Here is a 25,808-nt window from a genome sequence, read left to right as displayed (position 1 = left end):
AGAGGTTGGCTTAGCTCAAGTAGGATAACATGACAAGCTGCTACAGATTCATCACCCCAACAATGGAGTAATTTTTATTACCTCATTTATTTTTTCATCTACACCCTATCCCCAAGAAAAGAAAAAAGTCTTGAGTCTGAAATCCAGGAAAACAGGCTTCTCATCTTGGCTGTGCCACTAGCTATATCATATAACCTTAAGCCAATCATTTTAGCCTTCATTTTCTATGAAAAGGAGAAAATAATATTTTCAGGACTATTGTGAGGCCAAGATGCTGTAATAGATTCAAAATCACTTTGGAGAGGCAAAAACCATAATACCAACATGAAGAATGATAATGAATATTATTATTATTACCAGCATGGCTCTCCAGCCTCCAGATCAGAGCCCAGGGTGTTGTAAATTTGCAATGCCAAAGGCCTCTATGGGTTTGCTCTGGGGGTTGGAGAATTCCATTCCTCCTCCTAGAGCCCCAGCCAACAGAGGATTTGGTCCCATGTGGTCATGGAGAGGGTGAATGTTATTACGTCCTGGGGAGCTGGAACAGGGGAAGCACTGCTTCTATCATCTGCTAAGCAAACAGCACAGATGGACAGCTAGGGACATCCATTTGGAGACAATGGATTCCTAAAGTCTTCATCAAGTATTGTCCCAACAGGAACTATGTTTCTATGGATCTATAGGAATAAACACACAGAACCAAACCAGATCTTAAACCAGCATGTGTTTTAGGGACTCATTACAACACCAGTTATGTGCATGTCAGATCCTATATATACCTGGGGACATACATAACAATAAAAAAATAAGCATTTAGGAGTCTACTATGTGAGAGACACTATGCTAAAAGCTGAGGATACAAAGACATAAGTGAAACAGCTATAGATCTTGGTCTCACAACAGTTCAAACAAATGACTCCAAGAATCTCTCAATTCTTGTAGACTATTAGCACCCAATGCTACAATCATAGAAAAGAAGTAACTCAATAGCCTGTAACTCAGAATTTACTGGTCTAAGCAGGTGACCCACAGAGGAAAAGATATCTATTAGACTGCCAGGAATTTAGAACTCTCTACCAAAGACCCTTCACCCTTGTAACCATGGCATAGGGACAGACTATTTTATTCTTTAGAAGTCCAGAGTCATTCATCTCAGAGAGCCTCTGAAGAATCCACTGGTTGAGAATATAGCTCTGATAGGTGAGGTTTTGGGTTTTTGGTTTTTTTTTTTGCTTCTTTGGGTTTGGTTTTTGTTTTGTTTGGCTATATCTTACCAAAAACCACAACAAGCTATATCATTTCCTGATCTTTTTTTTTTTTAGATTTTTGCAAGGCAAATGGGGTTAAGTGGCTTGCCCAAGGCCACACAGCTAGGTAATTATTAAGTGTCTGAGGCCGGATTTGAACCCAAGTACTCCTGACTCCAGGGCCGGTGCTTTATCCACTGCGCCACCTAGTCACCCCTCCTGATCATTTTCAAACTATGCTATTCCCCCCACACACACCCACTACCATCCAATCTAACTACACATTAGGACTGAAGATCTTTGAAGATGGGAATTGTCTTGTACACCAAGAATTTAGCTTAGTACTTACTTGGTACCATATTTTTAGTACTTAATAAATCTTCCTTCCTTCCTTGCTCCCTCCCTTCCTCTTTTTCTTCATTCTTTAGTTATAATACACCACATTCCTACTGATGTATGTTATAGATTAGCAGATTAAAGTTTTCCATACTGAGACAATATACTATAAATCTAATGTGTTAATAATCCGCAGATTAATGGACTCTAATAGTATACAATTAACATGACAGGCAGATTGCAAAATAGCTGTTGTCACCTCTCTTCTCAGTGATATATGGATTACAGTTGTCATATAAACTTACACTATAGGTTTCCCACCACTCCCTTACCCCTCGGAACTGTTGACAACATTTCAGAACCAGACAATGTGACAACGAAACCAGACAGCTCTCATTAACTCACTAATACACAATTCAGGCAACATTTTCAAACAGTCTCTATGACAGCCTTCAAACATAACTGTCTCTGGAGTTAAGACTTTTGAGTTTTAAAAAGGTAGCCAGAGCTCAGCTTCAAATTTTTGTTTGGCAGCTACTTCCTCCAAGAAGGCATCCCTGACTGATCCATCCTGGCTCTGATCACCCCAAACACTCTGCAAACTGCAAGAGTAGGGAAAAATTGTAAATGATCATGTAGGAAAACTGACAAGAAGGGAATGAGATGTTTTGTTTGTTTTTTAATAAAACATATTCAAACATACATCTGATTGCCTGAGTACTGTCCCCTTCAAAAAAGTTGCCATGAAAGGCTACACATATAGTCCAAAAATTTAATCACCCATCAAAGCATTTAGAGCTAGTTATACAAATTGTGCAAGTGAGTTTTCACATTCCTGTTTTTGAATTCTTCCGTATTTTCACTCCTAGTGTCTCCCTTTTCTAAATCCTTTTCTCTTTTCTTTTTTCTATTCTTTCCTTTTCTTGCCCTTATATCTCATTTTCTTCTTTCTTCCTCAAATCTTTTTCCTCCTCTTTACTCTCTTCCTCTTTTCCCATGTAATTTTCTTTTCCCTTTTCCAGTCTCCCAATTTCTCTCTCATTTTTTTCTTAAATCTTTCCCCCTTTTTTCCTCTCTTCTCCTCCACCTGAATATCTTTCTCCCTCTTCTGTCCTCCTTATTCTCTCTTCCTACTCTTTTCTTTGTCACCTTTCTCCTTCTTGCTTCGACCTTAGCTCTCTCTTCTCTTTTCTTACTTGGTCAAAACATAGTATGCATAGACTATTCCCGTGTTGGATCCAAATGAACCTGAACCCCACCCAACCTCCTTTTTGAACAGCAGGCTCAGCTTGTTGACAGATTTAGTTTCCGCAGCTGAGTCTGCCACTAGAGAATTAGGAGGTACTGGGAGGCATTATCAAGGGAGCAAGCAGTATTTCCTCTAGAGAACTGAAGAAAAAAATGAAATAAAAAGGGCTATCTGAGATGATGGGATCAACATTATTGCCCAGAAGTATGACTTAGAGACCAGAAAAGTGAGAACCCAAGTCTTCAGCAACAGGCTGGATTAGTCAAGTTCAGGTCAGAGAACAATTACTAAGTTCCTTGGTGATAAAGAAGATACAAAATTTAGATAAGATCCTTGCCCTCATGAAACTTATAGTCAAGATATATTCACAGTATATTATACTTCAAAGTTACATAATTTCAATAATGGATGGAATGCTGGAACTGAATCAGATAATCCTGAGTTCAAAACTATCCTCAGACACCTAATTTTGTGTCCCTGAGCAAGCCACAATCTCTCTCTGCCTCAGTTTCCATAAAGAAATAATAATAGCACCTACTTCCTAGAGTTGTGAAGATAAAAATAAGATTGTATTTGTGAAGTGATGTGCAAATTTTAAAGTGCTACAGAACTGTTGGCTATATTAATAATATTAATAACAACAATTTAATATTATCAGTAATTTATGCAAAGAACAGCCTCATGCCTGGAATTCTCTCCCATCTCATCTTAGTCTCCTTGGCTTCCTTTGAGTGTCAGATCAAATCTCACTTCCCAGAAGATTTTTCCTGATCTTCTTAATGCTGGAGAATCTCTCCAACTCAATTTGTCTATATTCTAATCTGTCTATAGTTGGTTGTGTGTTATGTTCCCCATTAGACTATGAGCTTCTTCAAGGACTGAAGGACTGTCTTTGGTTTTTTTTAAGTGTATACTTAGCACACTGCCTGGTGGGATATAGTAGATCATTAACAAATGAATCCTAACAAAGGAGAGGGTTTTCATGCATCTGAAAATATTCATCAATTGATGACCAATCATCTGGTGATAAAATTCTCCAAATTTGGTTAGCATTCTCCTTGGGCACACATGCAAGTCCATCATGGGGTTCATATTAGTTCAAACTTTCAAGTCTGATGGAACCAGTCAGAGCTTGTGCTTCATTGGCCCAGTCACTGAGAAGCCAAGAAGCCCTTTCAGTCATGATAAAGCATCATTTGAAAGATGACAGGGGAAGGTTCAGTGGACATTGGGGTCTCTTTGTAAGTTAAGGAATATCCATAAAGGTATCCACTGCCTTCTTTTCCTCTTAGATTAAAGAACACCCAGACACACAAATAATCATCATCTTTCTAAACCTCTCTGCTACCTTTGAGACCATCAATCACCCCCTTCTCTCTAGATTTTTGTGGTGCTACTCTCTTCTAGGTTTCCTTACTATTTGTCTGTCTATTCCTTCTCACCTTTGATAGCTCTTCATTGAGATCATGCCTGCTAAGCTTAGTTGTCAGCCAAAGATCTGTCTTAGGTCCTCTTTTCTTCTCTCTCTAAACTTTCTCACTTGGTGATTCTCATCAGTTCTCATAAATTCAATTAACATCTCTATACAAATAACCCTTGAATTCTATTTATCTAGCCTAACCTTTCTCCTGACCTCCAGTTTCACATCTCCAACTGCCTACTGAACATTTCAAATTGGATGTGGACAGTTTAAACTCCACATGTCCAAAACTAATCTCCTTGCTATTACTCTCACAAGACAGAAACCCCATCTATGAGACTCAGTGACTTTTCAATAACTCTCCCTATCACTGGAAAGTTTTCTTTCCTTGTCTCTGCTTCTAGGTTTCATTCAAGACAATTCAAATTTTACTTTCTTCAAGAAGTCTTTCATTGTCCAACTCAATTCTATATATCTTCATATATACCTTATTTGTACCTTTGTATAGTGCCTCCAATATATCATACTGGTACAAATATATCTTATTTGTATCTAATTCTTTACATGTTATCTCTCAAATTAGAATGTAAGCTTCTCGAGAGCAGGAATGGTTCTTGCCTTTCTTTGTGTTTCATTTGCTCAGTTGGCACATAGTGACACATTTTTAGAAGGAAGTTAGAAATCTCTTTCTTGGTGGCTTTGGAATATACCTGATTTCATTGTGTACTGGTCAGGCTAACTCAAAATTTGGCGACCCTGATAAGGCGCCCAACATCTGAGCAGCTGAGAAAAACACAAATAGTAACAGGAAGCAGCTTGGAGAAGAAAAGTGTGGACTAACTGCTGAGAGGGGTAGGGAGGGGTGCGGGGGAACAACATGGGGAGAGCCATCTCTAGGGCTGGCGAATTAGACAGCTTTCCATATTTCCATACCAAGTCAGTGAGCAGAGCAGCTGTCATTAGTGCTGATGAGAGTTGCTCAGCTCAAGGCCCATGCACCCAGGCAGGATTGCACCCCTTACAATGGCTCAAGATTCTTGCTTGTTTTTCTCTTTTTTAAAGGATTGTTAGATTAAAAAAAAAATCTCTGAATTCTTTCTACTACTTTCCAATCTTACTACCACCATGCTACTTCAGCCTGCTCAGATTATCACAGCCTAGAAAGTCTCCCTCAAGGCATGGGATATTATAAAAGGAACTGGATTTGGGATCTGAGTTTGAATCCAAATTCTGCCTCTTACCTACCATCTTTGTGACAGTGGGAAAGTCACTTAACCCAACTCAAAATGATACTTAGGAGTGAAAGCTAAATATCCACTCTCTCCTGTTCCCTTCTTGCTCCAAATCTATGAACCTGAGCTCTTTGGTGATCTGGACCATCCTAATTTATTGTGATTTAGTCATTTCAGTCATGCCCAACTCTTTGGTGAGTCCTTTTGGGACTTCCTTGGCAAAGGTTCTGGAGTAATTTTCTATTTCATTCTCCAGTTTATTTTACAGATGAGGCAAGCAAGGTTAAGTGACTTGACCAAGATCACATAGCTAGTAAGTGTCTGAGGGCAGATTTGAACTCAGGTTGATAAGTCTTCCTGGCCCAGCTCTCTGTGCTATGGCACAACCTAGATGCCCCTACTTATGTAGGACCATACATTTGAAGTTCTCTTCCCTTTCCTTTGTCTTCCCAAATCTTCCTGATCCTTATCTAGCTCAGCTTCCTTCCTTCCTCCAAGAAGTTATCCTTGATTTCTCCAATCTAACTAATGCTTATCTTTTATAAAATTCCTACTGAACTTACAGGTAGAAATACTCCTCACTGTTTTCAATTTTTTTCATGTGTATGATAAGTCTTTCCAGTCAGGTTTTCTGAGGGCAGAAAATATACTTTAAATTTTTCTAAGTGTCCCACACTCCTGAGCTCAAGTCTGAACAAACAGGATATGTAAATAACTTTTTTGTTTGTTTTGTTTCTGTTATTTTCTTTTGTGAGGCAAAATGGGGTTAAGTGACTTGCCCAAGGTCCCACAACTAGTGAGCATCAAATGCAAAGCTGCATTTGAAAATAACTCAGGGGGCGGCTGGGTGGCATGGAAGATAGAGCACTGGCCCTGGAGTCAGGAATACCTGAGTTCAAATTCAGCCTCAGAAACTTAATAATTACCTAGCTGTGTGGCCTTGGGCAAGCCACTGAACCCCATTGTCTTGCAAAAAAACTAAAAGAAAAAAAGGAAAAAAAAGAAAATAACAGGTGCTCCTAACTCCAGCCAGTGTTCGCTCTATTGCGCCATCAGTTACCCTAATTCAGTAACTTCTTCAAGAGTCCTTACTGGCTCCAGGTGTTAGCAAAGGTAAATAACAGTGCCCAACAAAGTCTTTCTGGAGTCCAGGACAGTTCTTTCAGTTCTTCTGGCCATATAATGGCACATGGTCACACCAAAGCCAGACCCATAAGAAGACTTCCCCAAATTTCCTACTGGTTAGTATATGCTTTGTAGTGGGCAGATTTCTTACCTTCTATCAGTTTCAGTTTCCTCATCTGTACAGTGCATAATAGTCCCTACTCTACAGAACTGTTAAGATTCAATTAGAGAGGGGTGGCTAGGTGGTGCATTGGATAAAGCACCAGCCCTGGAGTCGGGAGTACCTGGGTTCAAATCCAGTCTCAGACACTTAATAATTACCTAGCTGTGTGGCCTTGGGCAAGCTACTTAACCCCATTTGCCTTGCAAAAAAAAAAAAAAAAAAAAAACCCAAACCTAAAAAAAAAAAGGATTCAGTGAGAGAATATAGATGTAAAGTACTCTGGGAATTTCAAAGCCCAGTATAATGCTAGCTATTACCACTGTGGAAGTAGCACCAAGTCCAATAGTGCTTAATAAATAACCTTTGCTTTTCATTGGATTGTCAATCCTAGGAAAGACCCAGGTCAAAAAACCTGGGTATCAACCCATTATTTCCTACTCCAGCTTTTATAGAAAAACAGAAAAATATCTCCCTAACTCCATAAAGGGAAATACATTCCCTTTTGTTAATTTTTTTTTGATGGGACAGAGGTATATCAAGGTTTCTGGAAATACCTGCTGAGAAGCTAAGTAACTAATGGAATTATGTGGTCAGGCAGACTTGTACCTTAATTTACTGGGTTTTTTTTAATAAAGCCATCCATAGATTTTTGTTTTGGGGAACCATTTGTCTTGTCACCCCCAAAGTGGGAGAGAAAAGTGACAAGGTTACAGGTGAAGGAAACTATTAGATGAAACTTGGGGAGAGAGTGATGCCCAAATTGGATTTTGTAACACTTCCCTTTGCTCTGTCAAAGGGAATTGATGAACTTATCTTAGGTCAATCACACTATCCTCTAGAGAAGCAGTTTCAGTTTCTTAGGAATCTCTTGATAAGAAATCAAAAGATCTAGTTGTTGGCCCTAGATTTGCTATGCTGCAGTCTTAAGCAACTCCTCCTTGCCTCTCTGGCCCTGATTTTCTCTCATCTGTAATACTGTAAAGAGGGAATGAGATTACTATAGGCTTTTCCAAATTGAACTCTAATATTCTGGACTTCTATTCTGACAGATATCGGTGAGTCAGTCAACACTTACTAAGTGGCTGCTATGGGTCAGGCATATTGTATTAGGACCAGGGATAGAATAGAAAGACAAAGCCTAGTTCCTGTTCTCACCACAAACAGCTTGGTGTTTCTCAGATCCTAAAATGAATCAGGTTAAGAGTAATATATGTTTTTTTCTGAAGAAGACTGATACTTTATTGATCCACTCAGCCAATTAGTTCTTCCCTTACCCAGTCCCTGGAAATTGTTTTGTATCTACTTTGTATATGGAGCAGCTAGTTGATGCAGTGGATAGATTCCTCTTCTTGAGTCTATAACCACCCTCAGACACTTACTAATTGTGCGATCCTGAACAAGTCACTTCACTCTTTTTGTTTCAGTTTCCTCATCTGTAAAATTTTCTTTATGTTTGTGTTTTTTAGCAGCTATTGCAAGGTTATCATAGTCTGGGTTACAGCTAGTAACCAAGTCTACCAAGTCAGGTCCTAAAATGAAAAGGGGGAAAAAGAGGAAGGGATATGGGCATAGAACAAGAAAAGTCAACATTAGATTACAAAACCAAGAGAAGTACATACTAAGAGTCCTAAAAAAGGATGTTAGAATACTAAGGAGAAGATCCATGGGTCTGAGTCTAGTTCCAAAAACAAGACAGAGAGCTTGCCCAGGCCAGATCTTTTCAGGTAGGCACTTATGCCCCTATCCAAGGGTTAGATCCCAGGGTTTACCTGGCTGGAGTAGTTAAAATGATACAGTGAATAGACTTGACTTCCAATCCTTCTCTGATACTATAATATGACCTTGAACAAATTATCCTGATAGTCTTGGTTCAGTTTGCTAATCTTCCAAATGTAGCTAATTGGAGTTTTCCTAAAAATAATTTTTAAAATGTCGATGTAAGAGACTATTACTTATATTACTGTGCAATCACTACCAGGAAGTTATTTCAGTTTGGGGGTCAGAGAGAGACCAGATAGATAAGAGACTTGGGAATCTATCTAATGCCACTGCAATAAGCATCAAAGATGATAATGAAGGGTAGGAGGTAGAGGTATAGCAGCTACAGCTTATGGACTATGACCAACAGCAGTAGCAGAAGAGAAGGGACAGAAATGTTCCAACCTTGCTTTGTAGAAAAAGGAGGCCTTTGATTAACCAATTCAGCATTTCTTGAGTAGAATCTTCAGATTAAACTGTTAGCTCATTGAAAGTATATGCTACCACATTATGTAAACAGACTCCAACAATATGGTTGCCACCCCCAATGTTGAAGCTGAGAAGGGGAAGCAAGAACATGGCACTGGATGAAATTCAGATGTCAGAAAAAAGAGAAAAAGGACAGAAGGGCTGGAGGTGGAGGAGGATTTAAGAAAGTCCTGATCTGAGCTGGTGCCCACTTCCTAACTATGACTCATTCAATCTCTAAATGAAATCAATTAAGAAGCCAATAATTAATCTGAAGTGCACTGTTGGTGCCCCCTTCCCCTTGAATTCCCATCCTTTAGAAGGGATGGGGGTGGGAGATTCCAAAGATACAATATTTGTATTTTGAATGTTAATTTGACATAAAGGAGTGGGCATGAGGGAATGTTTATAATCAGCAGTCCAATAAACCCACAAATGACTCTAGTATTTTATAAGCTTGTTAGGAACAAATCACTCCCTCAGCTTATATTTACTTACTGATGAATCATAAAAGGGCTCAATACACAAAGAGTAAATCCAAAAGAAATGCTTTCCTTGGTTTATCTTTGACAACAATACCTCAAACCCTTATCACTGGGATCCAGAGTGCCATTCTAAGTAGTCCCTGATGCTCCAATGCTCTACACCCCTTGCCTCCAACCCTACTACCACCCCAAACCCACCCCTACCCTGGACTGCAAATAATCTGAGCTCCATTTTTCTATCCTTCATCTTCCATGGAATGGCTATCCTAATCTGAGGCTCAATCCAACCAGCCCAGGTGCCTCTGGTCCTTATGCTGCTTGCAGAGTCATCAATGGAAAGGAATTCAATTATGCTCATTTGCATAATGATGAAGCACCAATCTTAGAAGGGCAAGGTATGTTCTCCCCTTTAGTTAGCCAAGCAAAAGGTAGAGAGCAGGCTTTGAGAAATGAAAGCCCCCAAGGCAGATGAATGAGGGACAAAGGGAAAGTAGGGGGATGTGCCTGGTGGGGGGGCATAGGAGGAGGGAGATACCTGGTTTTCAAACCCAACCTATAAATGGAGGAGGAAGGCACAGAGCATGTAATCACTCAGTAAGGGAACTTGGTCTGAGCTTTGGAACTCCAGTGGCATTTTACTGCTCTACAATCCAGGCCTCAAGAGGAAAGATTGTTCAACTGAGAATCAGAGGAGTAGGGTTCAAAAACCTACCTCTACCATGAACCTACCTAAGAGTCAAATGACTTCTCTAGGCCTGAGTTTTCTCATCTGAAAATAAAGAGTTTGGACTGGATGACCTCAAAGGGTCCTTCCAATTCTAGATTCATGATCCTTTGATCAAATATTCAGTTAATAAATATTTATTAAGCTCCTGATGTAAGTCATCAACTAGCATTTAAGCACCTCCTAGGGGAGTTTAGAAAAGAATCCTTGTGTTCAAGGAGCTTATGCTCTAAAAGGGAAGCAAAAATGCAAAGAAAAACAGGTCATTAAACAGCAGTATGAGAGAGGATAGAGAGGATAGTCCCTAGTACTTGGGAACCTGAGACTAATGGATAGTTTGCGCTAAGAAGTTTTGAGCCACAGGGAGCTAGTCCACTAAAGTAGCCCTGGAAGCAGGAGGTAGGCAGGAGTATAAAAAAAGGTTGTCTAAAGTGGACAAGTTGGTCCTGATCAGAAATGAAGAAAACTAAAGCCCCAGGGCCTATCAGGAATAGGATTAAAGCTGATGAATGGACTCTGACCTAGCCTAGCCAAGACCCAGTTTCAGCAATAAAACACAAAGTCCTCAATTCAATTTCTGCTCTAAGAAGCCTTAAAAAATAACAAAATGAAACTGTACATTTCTCCAGCTATTAGGTCTCTGAGTATTTCTGTGGACCTCAGAATGAGATATGTAATGAGATATGTAATAATACTTATGCTACCTACCTCATAGGTATAAGGAGAGCATTTTGTGAACTCTATGTAAAGCAACATATAAGTATAAGCTATTCTTTAATCTTATAGATTTTACATGCTACAGGACACCAACATTATCCTATTATAATTGCTGGAGAGGTAACCTAAAAATATGGAAGAAAAATAAGATGGGAACAGATGGGCTAATGATACAGTGAGCTAAAAAAATGACCAACAAATAGCCTACTGTTCCACATGCATCTACTCAGTCAAATAATAAGCACTTATTTCCTGCCCACTATGTTTCCAGGCCCTGTGTTAACCACTAAGATATAAAGACAAAAGGGGAAATGTTCCTACCTTCAGGGAGCTTTCAAGCTAGGAAGATGTACATACATTTAAAAGGACAGCTAGATGGCACAGAGGAAAATCAGAAGGGTTCAAGTTCAAATCCAGTCTCATTTCTAGCTATTTGACCTTGGGCAAGTTAATTAACTGACTGCCCCGTGTCCAGGGTCATCTCCAGTCTTCCAGATGGCTACAGAGAAGAAAGTGAAGCTGGTAACCTCCCCCTCACTTAAATTCACTTGTTTGTTAAGGTGATACCTTGATGTCATGGGTCTTTAAGAATGAGGGATGAATAACAACCACAACACCATACTTATTACTTAGATACTTAATAAGGAGGATAAGCCCTAGTAGCTGAGGGGAATCAAGAAAGAGAAGAGGTGGAGGTAGGAAAAGAGGGGAAAGGTACAGAGGATGGTATGTGAGAAGCATCAGGAAGGTTGAAGAGGTTGAATTGTGGAGAACATAAAAAAAAGAGTTTTATAGAATAAGTCTAGAAAGATAGTGGAGATAATATCAAGGGGTCAAGAGGGATATGTCCAGCATGTCCACCTGTACCAAGGGAGCCACAGCGATATGAGGTTATTGATTATGATAACTATGAATATGAAGAGTTGGTAACATGGAAAAATTAAGAGTGAGAGAAGGGGAACAACATTCCTAAGATCACATAGTATACATGCCATAATTAGTGGTGAAATCCATAGTAAAAGATTATATAAATTAAGTTTTTTATTATTGTCATTGCAATAATGCCACAATAGAGAGAACTCAGAATAATGAAGAATTTAGTTCAAATACTGACTCAGACACTTAAAATCTGTGTGACCCTAGATGGGCAAGTCCCATCCTTCCCCTCTCCCCTCTCCCCCTCTCCCCATTTCCTTATTTGTAAAACTGAGATAATAACAACTCCCACCTAACAGATAATAATAATAGATCCTATCCTCAAGGAGCTCACAATTCTAACAGGGAAGGAAAAAGCAAACAAATAAGTACCAAAAAGCTATGTAAAGCAGAAATAGGAAATAATTAACAAATGGAAGACAGATCTTCACAATCTACATTTACATGAGAAACCTACCAGCTTGGCTGAGATTTGAAATCTAAGCTATTGATAGTCATATAATTATATTCTAAATCACTAATAATTAGAGAAAAGGAAATTAAAATAACTCTGAGGTCCCAATTCACACTCATCAGATTGGCAAAGTGGACAAAAGGAAAAAGCCAAATGTTGGAGAGGTTGTGGGAAAACAGGTATTTTAATGCACTGATGTTCGTAGAACTATGAACTGATCTAGTTATTCTGGAGAGCCATTTGGAACTATGTCTAAAAAAAGTTATTGAACTGCATACTCCTTGACTAGTGGCAATACTACTCTAATATCTCCCAAAGTGATCAAAGAAAAAAGAAAAAATCCAAATTCACTAAAATATTTATAGTAGTTCTTTCCATGGTGGCAAAGAATTGGAAACTGAGATAGTGTGCATCAACTGAGGAATGGCTAAACAAATTACAGTATATAAATGTGATAGAAGACTATTATGCTCAAAAGAAATGATGAAGGGTATAGTTTCAGAGAAATCTGAAAAGTATACAAGAAATGATGAAAAATGAAATGAGCAGATCTAGGAGAATAATTTATGCAATAACAACAATACTGTAAAGATGAACAACTTCAAAAGACTTGGGAACTTTGAACAATACAATAACTAAACATAATTTCAGAGAACTCTCAAGGAAACATGAAGCCCACTTCCAGATAAATAAGTGATAAGACTAGAGAGCAAGCAGAGTATATGTGTGTGTGTGGGGGGGGGGGGTCATTAAACACAAAGCAGTATGAGAGAGGATAGTCCCTAGTACTTGGGAAGCTGAGACTGATCTGATGGCGAGCTTGAGCTCAGAAGTTTTCAACTACAGGGAGCTAGCCCACTAAGGTAGCCCTGGAAGCAGGAGGTAGGTAGGAGTATAGGTTGGAGAGGGAGACAGAGACAGAGACAGAGAGAGAGAGAGAGAGAGAGAGACAGACAGACAGACAGACATACACACACGATTTGGTCAACTTTATTTTTTTACAAGTTTAATTTTTCTTGCTTTCTCAGTTGGCAGGAGAAGGTGGGAATAAGAGTGTAATCCTGGAAATAATGTATTTTAAAAATTTATAGAAATAGGTCTAGTGACTTGTCCAAGGCTACTTACTGCTAAATAAAGAATACTACTGACTCTGATATTGTCTCAGCTGACTCATCTGAAAAAAAAAAGCAGAAGTTGGACTTTGTTGTTTAGTAGTTTTTGAGCCAAGTCTGATTCTTCATGACCCCATTTGGGGTTTTCTTGGCAAAGATAATGGAGTAGTTTGCCATTTCCTTTTCCAGTTTATTTTACAGATGAGGAAACTAAGGAAAATATGGTAAAGCAACTTGCCCAAGGTCACACCCCTAGTATGTGTCTGAATTGAGTGCCACCCATGTTGCCCAAAGTCGGACTATATGATTTATAAGGTCCCTATAAACTTTAGAATAATGACTCTATTTGGTAAATACCTCGATTTCTTCTTCTTCCCTGTGATAGCTTCTGCAACATATACTGGCTTAAGGAGAATCAGCACAAGAACAAACCATTTACAATTCCCATAAGATATAACTTATATGATGAAAGTAATGAAGAAACTAAATCATTAACATTCATATGATATGTATTTTGATTGAAAATAATTTTTTTTTTTTAGTTTTTGCTAGGTAATGGGGTTAAGTGGCTTGCCCAAGGCCACACAGCTAGGTAATTATTAAGTGTCTGAGGCCGGATTTGAACTCAACTCAAGTACTCCTGACTCCAGGGCCAGTGCTCTATCCACTGCGCCACCTAGCTGCCCCCAAAATAATTCTTGGAAATGATCAAACTTTGTTTGGTCATCTACTCTCCCTCTCAGCCCATCATCAGTTCTTCTATTTTACTTTGGTTCCAAATCAATCTACTATTTAATGGGCACCAAGATCACCAAAAAAAAAGCCATGATTTTTGTCCTCAAGGAACCTTCCAACAAATCAGAACAACAGAATGTTATCAAGTTAAAATATCTCATGTTTGAAAGGACAATTCAAGACACTAGAAGAGATGGCACAAAGCAGGCTCTTAATCTCCAAATAAACAATGGGCAAAACATGTTTTGAAGACTTTCTCCTCTGCCTTAGGAGTCTGTAGTCTTTACAGAAGTATTCATCAGCAAACTAAAAAGGGATAGAACATATACAAAGAAAAGAAAAACCAAAAGCACACAACCTTTATCAAGACGTTGAAAAGCAACTTCAGTTCCAAAGGCCCAAAGGAAGGTTAGTTCATCTACTCAGGGAAAAGATTTTCCCATGACTTACTACTCAAGGGGTGGTATCAAGGAGAGAGAAGTGAGTGTGTGACTTCCAAAGGTGAAGACTTGATTCTAATCTGGCTTTACCAATAGTTGACTGTGTGATTCTGAGCAAGTTTCTCTGGGGCTGTTTTTTCCTTTGCAAAATGAAGAGATTGGGCCTGATGTCATTTCATAACTCCCTCTTCCCACCCCATGATTATGAATGGTAACAAGGGCTGTGAAGAATACCCCCAAGTCCTGGTCAGACACAGTGTATGGCTTTCCCTTTGAAACAGGCATCATGTTTTCTTCCAAACCTACACCATTGCTTGCCTTACTCTCCACTAAGTCACCAAAGTGAATACTATGGGTTGCCAGTTGGGACTTCCTGTGCCAGGCACTATCTGTGGTAATAGCTCTAGCAGGCCACACGGCTGCATGGTAGACATCTGAAACAATATTTGAGGCCAGGTGTTGCATCTCTAATTATTAAGGGGATTTTTTTCCCCCACACGTGGAGTTTACATAATTGGGAAGGAGTTGGTTCTCTGCTTCCCCCCTCCCTTCACTTCCTAATTGTGCTCTCGTAATACTGTCTCTCCCCAATTTCAAATTTAAGGGGCAAATTAATCACATGGAAATTTTCAAAATTAATTATCGTCCTTGCTATGGAAAATGTCTCCCTTCTGTCCCTTGGGGAGGTGTTGGGGGAGGGAGGGAGAAGCTCTCTGATGCCTAGATGAACACTGCCAGTTTCAATTGGTGGGTGACTCACGTCACCCGTGCAACTTAAGGAGAAAAAGACAGCGTCCCTGAGCTTCCAGAGCCTGTCCCCGGTTCTCTTGGCACCTCCCATTACAATTTTAACATTCATCAGATTTTTTTTTACCACCAGGATTAATGCTGTAAAATGTCACTTGCTACAGTAAAATTTATCAACATTATTATATACCATAGAAACTGCCACTGTAGACAAATGCCCGACATTAAAATTTGGTGTAGGGCTCCCCAGAGGAAACGTTTGCTGCAATTTGTATAACAGTTTATATATTTATGCTATTTAATGGTACAAAGCAATAATTATGACTTCATTCACTGATAAGCAACAACGTTACATAAATCTGATGCGGATTTAGAACATGCCAGCTTTGTCCCCAGCCCTACTAGTTGTAAATTATGTTGCTGTTTAAAAAAAAAACCCTAAGCAAATATGAGGTAGCAGCAGGAAGCTAATAATGTGCCTCCAGCTGTTCCAGTTAACCTGCAAATGTGGCCATCTGCACCTCAGGAGAAAAAGAAAAGGAGAGATAGAGGGAGGGAGAGAAAGGAGAGAGGAGAGCAAGCTCCTTCAATGCCAGCACAAAGCCTTCCCCCAGCCCCGTTAGGATGACCTTGCTCCCTGGGACCTGGCAGACACACATCTCCAATCGCAAAAGTTCCCCAAGAAGAAAGGTTTCATTTTCAGCTACCCTGGGCTCCCCACTCCAATCCCCACTTCCAAAAAACCAGGTCTTTGATAGCATCATCTCCCCTCCCCTGTCCTACCCCCCAATCATAGATTTGTCGTTCACCTCCAGGGTTATTATTTACTGCATTGCAGGCAAGACCAAGGTTTCCTCACAAGTTTTTCCTTTCTTTCTTCCTTTCTTGAAAAAAAAAAAACTTTTAACACCTCTTCACAGACCCATCTTGCATTGTAAAAAAAAAAAGTAGTTATTGTAATAGATTTATTCCTGCTTCAGACAGTTCAAAATGGATCCACGGGGCACAAAGGCTGAACTATCAAACAAGACAAAAATTCTCAGATAGCAAGTCACAGATCTTCTGGTGTGCACAGTTGCTTTCGTCCCAGCTTTGGATTCGTGGGGGCGAGGTGACTCTTCACATCGATGACAGACGAGCCCCACTCAGCAAAAGATGGTTTTGTGTCGGGCTTCTGTGGAATCTGGGTCAGGAGGAACAGTCTCCAAATGCTTTCTTTGACCCTCATTCGGCTCTCCTCAAGCTATAATGACTAAAAAGGATGACCGTCGTACCCTGAACATCCCTCCCTCCCCTCTGGTACTCTTTGGATGGCTCAAAAACCAGAAGCTAGAATGCTACCAGTAAGGTCAGTACTCATAGATCACTATCAAGGATGAGGAGACCTACTGGCATTGGATGGAGGGTTTCCTTCTAATCACTTGGCCAGGTGTTTATCAGCTTTAATCTGCCCCATGAAATCTCCTCAAATACCCAGGCTTCCATTTAAATACATTCAATGATATATATCCCATAGACAAGAAAAGTCTAGGTGGCAAAGACTTTATAGTCCCCAACTTTGCAACTTGGGGCACAGTGAAGGGAACCCCTTCATTCCACCTCAGAGACCACATGAATGGAACTACCATTTTGAGGCAGATGACTCCAGATCTAACTAGGTAGCCCCAGTCTCTCTTTTCCCCAAACTCCAGCTGCATGTCCCATGGGCATCTCACACTCAATTTGTCCAAAACTGAATTCAGTATCTTTCTTCTTACCTCTGTCTGAACTCCTTCCAGTCAGTCATTCGGGTCAATAAATCTGATGATATCCACAACTCCTCACTCTCATTCAATCCTCATTTCTATTTTTACAACACCTCTCATATACTCTATAGCTTAGGCAGCACATGGGATAGAGTATTGGGCTTGGAGTCTGATGACCCAAGTTCAAATTCAATTTTAGACATTAGCTGGATGACATTGGACAAGTCATATAACCTGTTGACTTCCATTTCCTAAGCAGTAAAATATACATAATACTACTCATTGCCACCAACCCCACCCTGGATTATTGTGAGGATCAAATGAGATAATAAGAATAAAACACTTAGGACAATGCTGACAAATAGTAGGTGTAATATAACTGCTTATTCCATTCTTCCTCTTCATTTCCCTGCACACTCATTACAGCTTACCTGAACTATTGAAAACAGCCTTGTTGGTCTCCCTGCCTCAAGACTCTCCCACTTGGAGTTATCATCTACACAAATGCCAAAGTGATTTTCCTAAAGCAAAGATCTGTGCCACCCAATAGCCCCTGTAAACTCTAGGGCAGGGACAGGGAACCTCTAGCCCAAGGGCCATATTGGTCTGGGGATGCCAAGGCAGTCACAGGTAGGATTTGAAATTCAATAAACCTGAGAGCTTTTTAGGTGTGAATTAATTAAATGTTTGACCAAATATAGCCTGAGAATGATGTTATAGATATCCCAATGATCTCTGGCAGAAAAAACATTCCTCAATTCTGCTTTAGGGGTACTATTACCTCTAGGACTTAATGGAAACTCTTCTGTTTGATTTTGAAATCTTCTAGATTAGTCCTTTCTCATCTTTGCAGTCTACTCATACATACACTCTACAATCCTGCCATACTGACCTACTCTGGTTCTTCACATATGGTGTCCTTCCCTTTACTCTGGTTATCCACCTACCTGGAATGTTTTCCTTTCTCACCGGTCTCTCAGAATCCTTCCTTTACTTCAAGAGTTTATGGAGTATACTTTTTGTTTCTCCTGAGTCTGCTGCTAGGATTATTCCTTCTAAGGTTATTTTATTTATATCTTAAAGTATCTTATTTATACTACTTACAGATATACACTCCAATTTAAGTTCCTTGAGGGCAAGGGTCATTTTCATTCTTTGTTGTGTCTCAAATACTAAACACAGTGTCTGGCATATGTTTTTGTTGTTCTGTCATTTCAATCATGTCCAACTCTTCAACACCCCATTTGCACTTTTCTTGGCAAAGATACCGGAGTGACTTGCTTTTTCCTTCTTCAGCTCATTTACTGATGAGGAAACTGAGGCAAACAGAATTAAGCAACTTTTCCACAATCACACAGCTAGGAAGTATCTGAAGACAGATTTAAACTCAGAAAAAAGAGGCTTACTGACTCAAGGCCCTGCACTCTATCAACTGGCATGTAATGAACCCTTAAAAAATAATTGATTAAATGATTGATTATTTCTCTCCCTCTATGAAGTTTGAATGTGGTGATAAGAGATTGACAGCTCCTTTCATCACTGAAAGAATACCTGGAATTACTGAATTAAAATATTAAGATTAGGATCATTAAATATTGCTCCCCTCCCTCAATACCTAGAATAGTGTAAATAGTAGATGTTTTATAAAACTTTAAGTGAATGAAATAGCCACCTCACTGTACATTTGAAGAAACTGAGTCTAAGAGAAATTTTTAAAAAAGAAATGAACAACTATTATTAGTATTACAGCTAATATTAATACTTTGTACATATTATCTCAATGGAACTTCCCAAAAAAGTTCCTTGAAGTAGGTAGTGCCAGAGTTATTATCCCTATTCTACAGATCAGGAAATTGAGGTTCAAACAGAATTAAGTCATTTGCTAGGATAATGCAAATAATTAAGTAAAGGACTTTTTGATTAGCACTCTTGTCTATCATTTCAAATTATCCTTTTAAGAAGGGGAAATTGTCCTATTTTCAACCTTTTTATGTATCTCTCTGGTTTTAGCCAATGACAGCTCCAGATAACTTCAAACAAACTAGGAGACATTAAATCTCTGAACTTTTAATTGTGTTGCCAAGGCAATATTGAGGTCATATAGGCTGCACCAGAAGTCATTAAGGAGAGATGAAGGGCAGTATGTGGGGAAATGAGTTGGATTTCCTCACTGAGGAATCAGGATCTAGAACTGGAGCTGGAAGGGACCTTTGGGGTCATCTACTCTAGCTTTCTCATTTTTCAGAGAAAGAAACTGAAGTCCAGAGAAGTTATATGATTTGATAAAAATCAATAGCTAGCACTGGAATTCATGTCCCCTGTTCTAGAACTTCTGCTCATTTAACTGAACACTATAGTGTCTCATCTACTCTGTAAAACTAAATCAGGAGGATTAAACCTTAATAAACACATATTCTTTGACTTTGGGGTTTTCAATAGCTGAAAAGATCAATTAATCAGCAGTGTCAAATAGGAAAGGAGGAGAAAGGAGAAGTGGCACCTAAAACAAGTTTTAGCCGCATTAGCAGTATAGTATCTAGAAAGGCAGAGTGATTTTCCTCTTCTTCTGTGGTCAGACCACATCTGGAGTCTTATCTTAAGTTCTGGGCTTCACATTTTAAAACAGACATTGACAAGCAGGAGTATACCTTCAGGCAAATGACAAGACAACTAGAAACTATGCTGAATGAGATGCAGTTGAAACATTTGGGGATGAAAAATCTTGACTTAGAGGGGACAAGACCAATGACTTCCAGCAACTGAAGGGCTTCCATTTGGAAAAGTGACTTAAATTTTTCTGTGCAGATTCAATAAAGAGAATTAGGACTCAGGGGAAGAAATTAACTTTCTATCATGTAGAATCAATTAGTGATGTGAAATGGCCTGCCTTTTGAGATGGTGTGATCTTCATCATTGGATGTCTTTTTTTTTTTTTATAAAAAAGGCTGGATGACCACTTGCTATATGACTTGCAATACTTGTCTGATGGTCAATCTCTCTAACCAAGCCCTCTCTTTACTCCTGTAAATCTTCCATTCAGCTATCAAGTTGATCTTAAAGTGTAGATCTGATCATGACAATCCCCTAGGTGAATAAAAGAGGCTTCCCTTTTATGAAATCCAAAGCCCTTCAGAACCTGAACCCTCCTATCTTTCCAGTGTTCTTATCCTTTACTACCCATTATAAACTCTGTGACCCAATGACACTAACCTCCTTAGCTAATCTTTGCACTAGTTATTTTTACTACCTATTTCCCATTCTCTCCTTCTTCATCTCTGCCTACTACAAGTTGATGATTCTAATTATCTAATCTAGCATTACAAAATGTGGGGTTCTAAGTTATTTCAACATATGCCACCATCTCGACCATAGATAAGAACTAGACTAGATGGCCTCCCAATTCTGAGACTAATTTAACATTCTACATGTGGATCATGAGCAAAATCTTGCCATCTGTACGGTCTAAGCATCATCAGTTCTATAGAACAAGAAAGGATTCCTTATGTGTGAAACTTCTCAGTGATAGACCCAAAGTCACTGGGGATGAGCTTATATATCTTTCTACTGTCACAAAGGATGGCAATAGACCTGAAGGGAGAAATTCAGGAATACACATGTTTGTGAGGCAGCCAGATAAAGAGGAAACAATACTATACCTGGAGTTAGGATCAGTAAGTTTAAATCCTGATTCTACCATTAATTATGCAACAATGGCTCTGGTAAAATTACTCTATATTTTTTGAGCCTCAGTTTCCTCATCTATAAAATGGAGAATATAAAGACTACCTTGCCTATGTTACAGAGTTGTTTTGAGGAAAGAATTTTGTACCATGTAAATGTTCTTTTAATAAGACAGTATTATTGTTATTGTTGCTATTATTAATAAAATAATTTTTAGGATCTAAGTTATAGACATTGGTACAGTGGAGAGAGTTGCCAAACCTGGAATCAGGAAGACTCCTCTCCCTAGTTTCAATACAGTCACAGATACTAACTCTGTGACACTGGGCAAGTCACTTAACCCTATTTGCCTCAGTTCCTTCATCTGTCAAATGAACTGAAGAAAATGGCAAATCATTCCAGTATCTTTGTCATGAAAACCTCAAACAAAGTTATGAAGAGTTGGATATGACTGAAACAACATAACAACAAAAATTTAGAGCTAGAAGGAGCTTTACAAATAACTATTCCAAACTCTTACTTTATAGTTGTAAAAACTGAGACCCAGAGAAGTTGATAAATTTCCTAAGCTAACAAAGGGTAAATAAGTAAAAGTACAGTATTTGAACTCAGATCCTCTAACTCCCTAAATCTAGCTGTCTTAACATATCACCACACCTGGTTATGAATTAAAGATGAAATTAAGATAAATAAGGAATTGTTTTTGCAGACCCAACATTTCACTTAACACTCCTTTGGAGGAAAAATTCTATATCCTTTCAAAGTGGATTGAAAGGATAGAAGAAATAGGTTAGGTTGAGTTGGAGTTGACTGAGGTGAGCATGGTGAGAGATATGACTAGGACCAAATCTCTAAGCTATGCCAAAATCCAAGGGAGATGGGCATTTAAAGTGTGTGGAGGAGTCAAAGCTCTGATCTATATAGATCTTAGGTCTAGAATCCCTCTAAATATGGGTATTTTGATGTGAGAAAGAGGCAAAGGTCAGTCCATAAGGTAGATCACCCAGGTCAATCAATGAACCAGGCTCCAAGGAGCACAGGCTAGTCGGTCCTCTGATGTCATCTTAGGGGTTGGGTTTAATACAAATACTATGTCAAAGATTTGAGAGATTAAGAATGACAATGCATTATTACTGCAGCAGAGAAACCTCAAGAGTCCTAGAAAGTAGAATTTCGAAAACCATAGCCAAAAATCAATAGTAATGCCCAAGAATTTATAAAAGAAGCATGTCAGTCTGCATTTGAGAAGACACATTTTAAACTTCATTTTAAACCAAAGGGAAAAAGTATAAACCCTTCAGGAGGGTAGAAAGGTAAAGAAATGAAAGGAACAGAGGTATCCCAAGCTAGGAAAAATGCTTTTTGAAAGCAGGCCCTTCCCTCCCTTTGGAATACTCAAAATAAAGGACTTGGGACCAGTTTTGGGCAGGGACTACATTATGGCAAGGAAAACTGTGCTCCCATAGATTACCCCCTGGGTTGACTTAAAATATAAATTCTCATAATTTAAGATCTGGGTGGAAACTAATGTTCCAAGCAGATAATGACATGTCCCAAGTAATATAGGACATTAGTGGTAGAATCAGGACTCAAACACATATCTCCTAGACCCTTAAACCAATGCTAAATATGAAAGATTGTCACCTCCTGAGAATGAGCTATATTAGGGGTCAATTTATAAGAGAAACTGCCCTGAAATTGAAGAACATAAAACTGGTTTGAGTCTCTTCTCTTTCACAAAATAATTGCATAACCTTAAATTTATTTGGGATCTCAGTTTCCTCACCTGTTAAATGGGAATAATTATATTTGTCCCATCTAGCTTATGAGAGTTAGAAGGATCACAGGATAATACCTAAGAGGGGGCTTCAAAAACTACAAAGCACCAAACAAAAATATTTTTACTTTATTTTTTGCTTACATGTCTATGTATATTGTATACATATATATATATACACACACATATGTGTTTGTATATGTGTGTGTTTTGTTAATCATAAGCATGCCTCCTATTTATATAGCACCTCCTCCAGTCATTCTTTACATATGGATGATCCAAGATCAGTTTGAAATTTGGAGCCAGTGACACAGGGGACCAATCAGTCCAACAATCAACAACATTCATTAAGTACTTATGGTGGCCCAATCAGCACAGGTGTACCTCATTTTATAGAACAGCTGAATTTCAATACATTAAAATAAATTTACTCCAATGTCCCTCTGGAAGAAAAAAGTACTTATGGTGGGCCAGGCATTGTGTTAAAGAAAAAAAAAAAACCAATCACTGTCTTCAAGAAGCTTACATTCTAATGGGGGAGACAATATCTAACCAAGTACCTACCAGAGTAGATGGCAGAAAATCTCAAAGGGGAAGGCAGTGAGCAGCCCACTCTGATGCTTTAACTTTTATCAAACTTGGAAAAAAGTGTTTTTGAGCTGAAATCTACTTCCCTGGAACCATTACCTATTAGTAACATCTATATCATCTGGAGTAGACAGAATAGCTCAAATTCCCCATGTCAACCCTTTAGGTATCAGAAGTCTAAAGATCTGGATCACAATCCCCTCTCTGTCTTCTTTCCCACAGACTAACCATCTCTTCTTCCTTCCTTACAGTTTTCTCATACAACATGCCATTATCCTATACAGTGCATCCCAAGTGTCTCAGTGCATGAAGTTTAAATTACTCCAAGAAATTTGGGACATCCTGGATAAGGTGAACACTCCTATATCATCTATGGACCATCCCCAGTCATCCCAAAACTTCACAGTCCATGTCAGGTCTGAAACTTCTTTCCGAATTTCTAAGCTGACCGGGTTAATAGAAGATCAAAAATGCACTAGAAGAGAGTTGAGAGCAGGAGACAGAGAGAGGCTGCAATATGAATATTTTTCCAAAGGCTTTTTCCCCCCTAACTTCTAGCTGGAGTACCAAATTGTGGTTCTGTGGATGAATGATATTGGTTTATTGTTTCCCCTAGCTCGGGTTACCAAACTCCCAAACCCAAACTCATCCTGCCCTCCCAGACCGATGACTTCCACGCCCAGGCACCAGAGGCCAGGCCTCTTGGCCCCAGAATTAGCAGCTTGCAGTTAGTTCCTTATCCACAAGAGAGCATAGTATCCTGACGCGCACACAAATTCTTTTGTAAACGCCTAGTGTACTTACAGAACACTGTATAACTCAAAAATTATAATTAAAATGTCTTAGCTCCTGTATTTATAGTAACATTTAAACTACTGTGCTTTCTTGAAGTCAGAGTCATTTACTTGAGAACAGCACACTTTATGGTGAACAGATCTTTGAAACGGTACCGCGGGGATACAGCCCAGCCACATGTAACTCAATATATGTCAACAGTTGTAAAAATATTGGTGGGAGAAGGGAAGAAAAAAGCCATGAGCACACATCAAGGGCCCTGTCTCTCACATCTGACTGTTTTCAGATTCTCCCTCCTCCTCCAAATAATTGGGCCATTTTGGTGCAAGCTGTCATGAAAGGAAGGCCTTCTTTGAGGTTGAATGATCAAAAAGGTTATAAATGAAAATGATTTCAATGTTGGAGGCCTAGTGAGTGACCAAGGCGCTCTCTGTAGCAGAAGGGCCTGTTCTAATCTCACCAACTGCACGCTTCCGTCAGAGCATATTCCTAGGGCGCTCACAGCTCCCCTGGGCGAAGCTACAGTAAATTCCGGCTAATCCCCTCTGCATACAAATGAGCCCCTAGTAGGGGAAACCGCAGGGCCAGAAAGCTTAAACACAGCACCAAGCTCCTCCTGTTTGCTGCCTTAGCTAAACAAATAAAATAGGTCTGCATTTGAAGGGGTCTCTCAGTCCCTTCTTCTTTTCTGGTGGTGAGCTGGCATAGGGGAGTGGGGGGCTGGGATAGGCAGGTATTAGAAAGGAATAAATGGGGAGGAGATAGAAGTCTAGAAGAAACCATCCCAGTGACTGGCAGGTTTCAAAAAGGGCAAACAGAGGGAGCGGAGGGACTGGAAGACACTGGAGGAACCGCCTCCGCTGCTCTGGAAACCAACTGATAATACCACCCGGATAGAAGGAGAAATACGAATGAGGGAAAACTTTCCCTTTGTCAAGGATACACTGACTCACAGGCAAGCAGAACCAGAGGGGCCCCAGATCTAGGAATCATTTATACATCAGAGAGGGGCTGAGGTTGAGAACCATAACCCACCCCATCATTTTGTATTTATTTTCTATTTACTTATCTGTATACATAATGTTCTCCTTGTAACTCCTCAAAATGTGAGCTTCCTTGAAGGCAAAGACTATTTCCTTTGTGTCTTTATACCCACAGCAACTGGTACATAGAAAGTATCTAATAGATATTGACTTAATTGGACTGAATTAAACTGAATGTAAGGTGGGAACTGGGCTCTCCATTGGCTGTTGCTACCTCTGGTTCAGCCCAAGCCCCAGCTTTAGCTCCCAAACTCCTCTGTGACCTAACTTCAAAATTTAAAACCACCCCAATATAGCTTATACTCCAGGATAACCAACAGTAAGTATCTGACCAAATAAAGAAATTTTCCATACCCCCTACCTATATACACATCTGCATATTGGTATACATACTTAGACATACATATATACATATACACACATGTATTTTGGAGGTATATACACATGTATGTATTTATCATACATATATGATAAATGAAAAAATATTCTGTTTGGCATTGCTTGTACTTAAAAAAATTCTATTAATAATAATCATAGTAAAATCTCTTTTTCCAGAAAATACCACATGGCATTAGAGACCTGCTTCCGTTCCTGCCATGCTGGGAGAGGCAATATCTAGGGTCCCCAATGGTTTCTTTTGCAAGTGGGGGGAGGCTTTCTTCTTGAAACCTCCCTGAGCTTCTCACATTCATTAACATACTGATTAGGCAAAGGCTGCTACCCTACAATTAAATGACAAGTCTAATTCTGGTGGCTAGAGAACTGTTTATAGTCTTATCTTATTCTTCTTATTTAATCTGCAATGGGTCAAGAATAATTTTCATGTTTCAC

General features: G+C 39.2%; 1 protein-coding gene and 1 long non-coding RNA gene across 5 annotated transcripts in view; one reads left to right on the top strand and one right to left on the bottom strand.

Annotated features, from left to right (window-relative positions):
- Positions 1-25,808, bottom strand: part of ZNF423 (zinc finger protein 423) — a 403,178-nt gene that overhangs the window by 40,074 nt on the left and 337,296 nt on the right. The gene's annotated exons all lie outside the window — the stretch shown is intronic.
- On the top strand, positions 1,142-23,968 carry LOC141505501 (uncharacterized). Its single transcript, XR_012473619.1, has 3 exons — positions 1,142-1,200; positions 9,760-9,878; positions 23,391-23,968. It is a non-coding gene; the product is annotated as an uncharacterized LOC141505501 (long non-coding RNA).

This window comes from Macrotis lagotis, chromosome 1 (assembly GCF_037893015.1).
Source record: "Macrotis lagotis isolate mMagLag1 chromosome 1, bilby.v1.9.chrom.fasta, whole genome shotgun sequence".
NCBI classification, from domain to species: Eukaryota; Metazoa; Chordata; class Mammalia; order Peramelemorphia; family Peramelidae; genus Macrotis; species Macrotis lagotis.
Note: the sequence above shows the minus strand (reverse complement) of the source record. Positions and strands in the feature narration are given on the sequence as shown.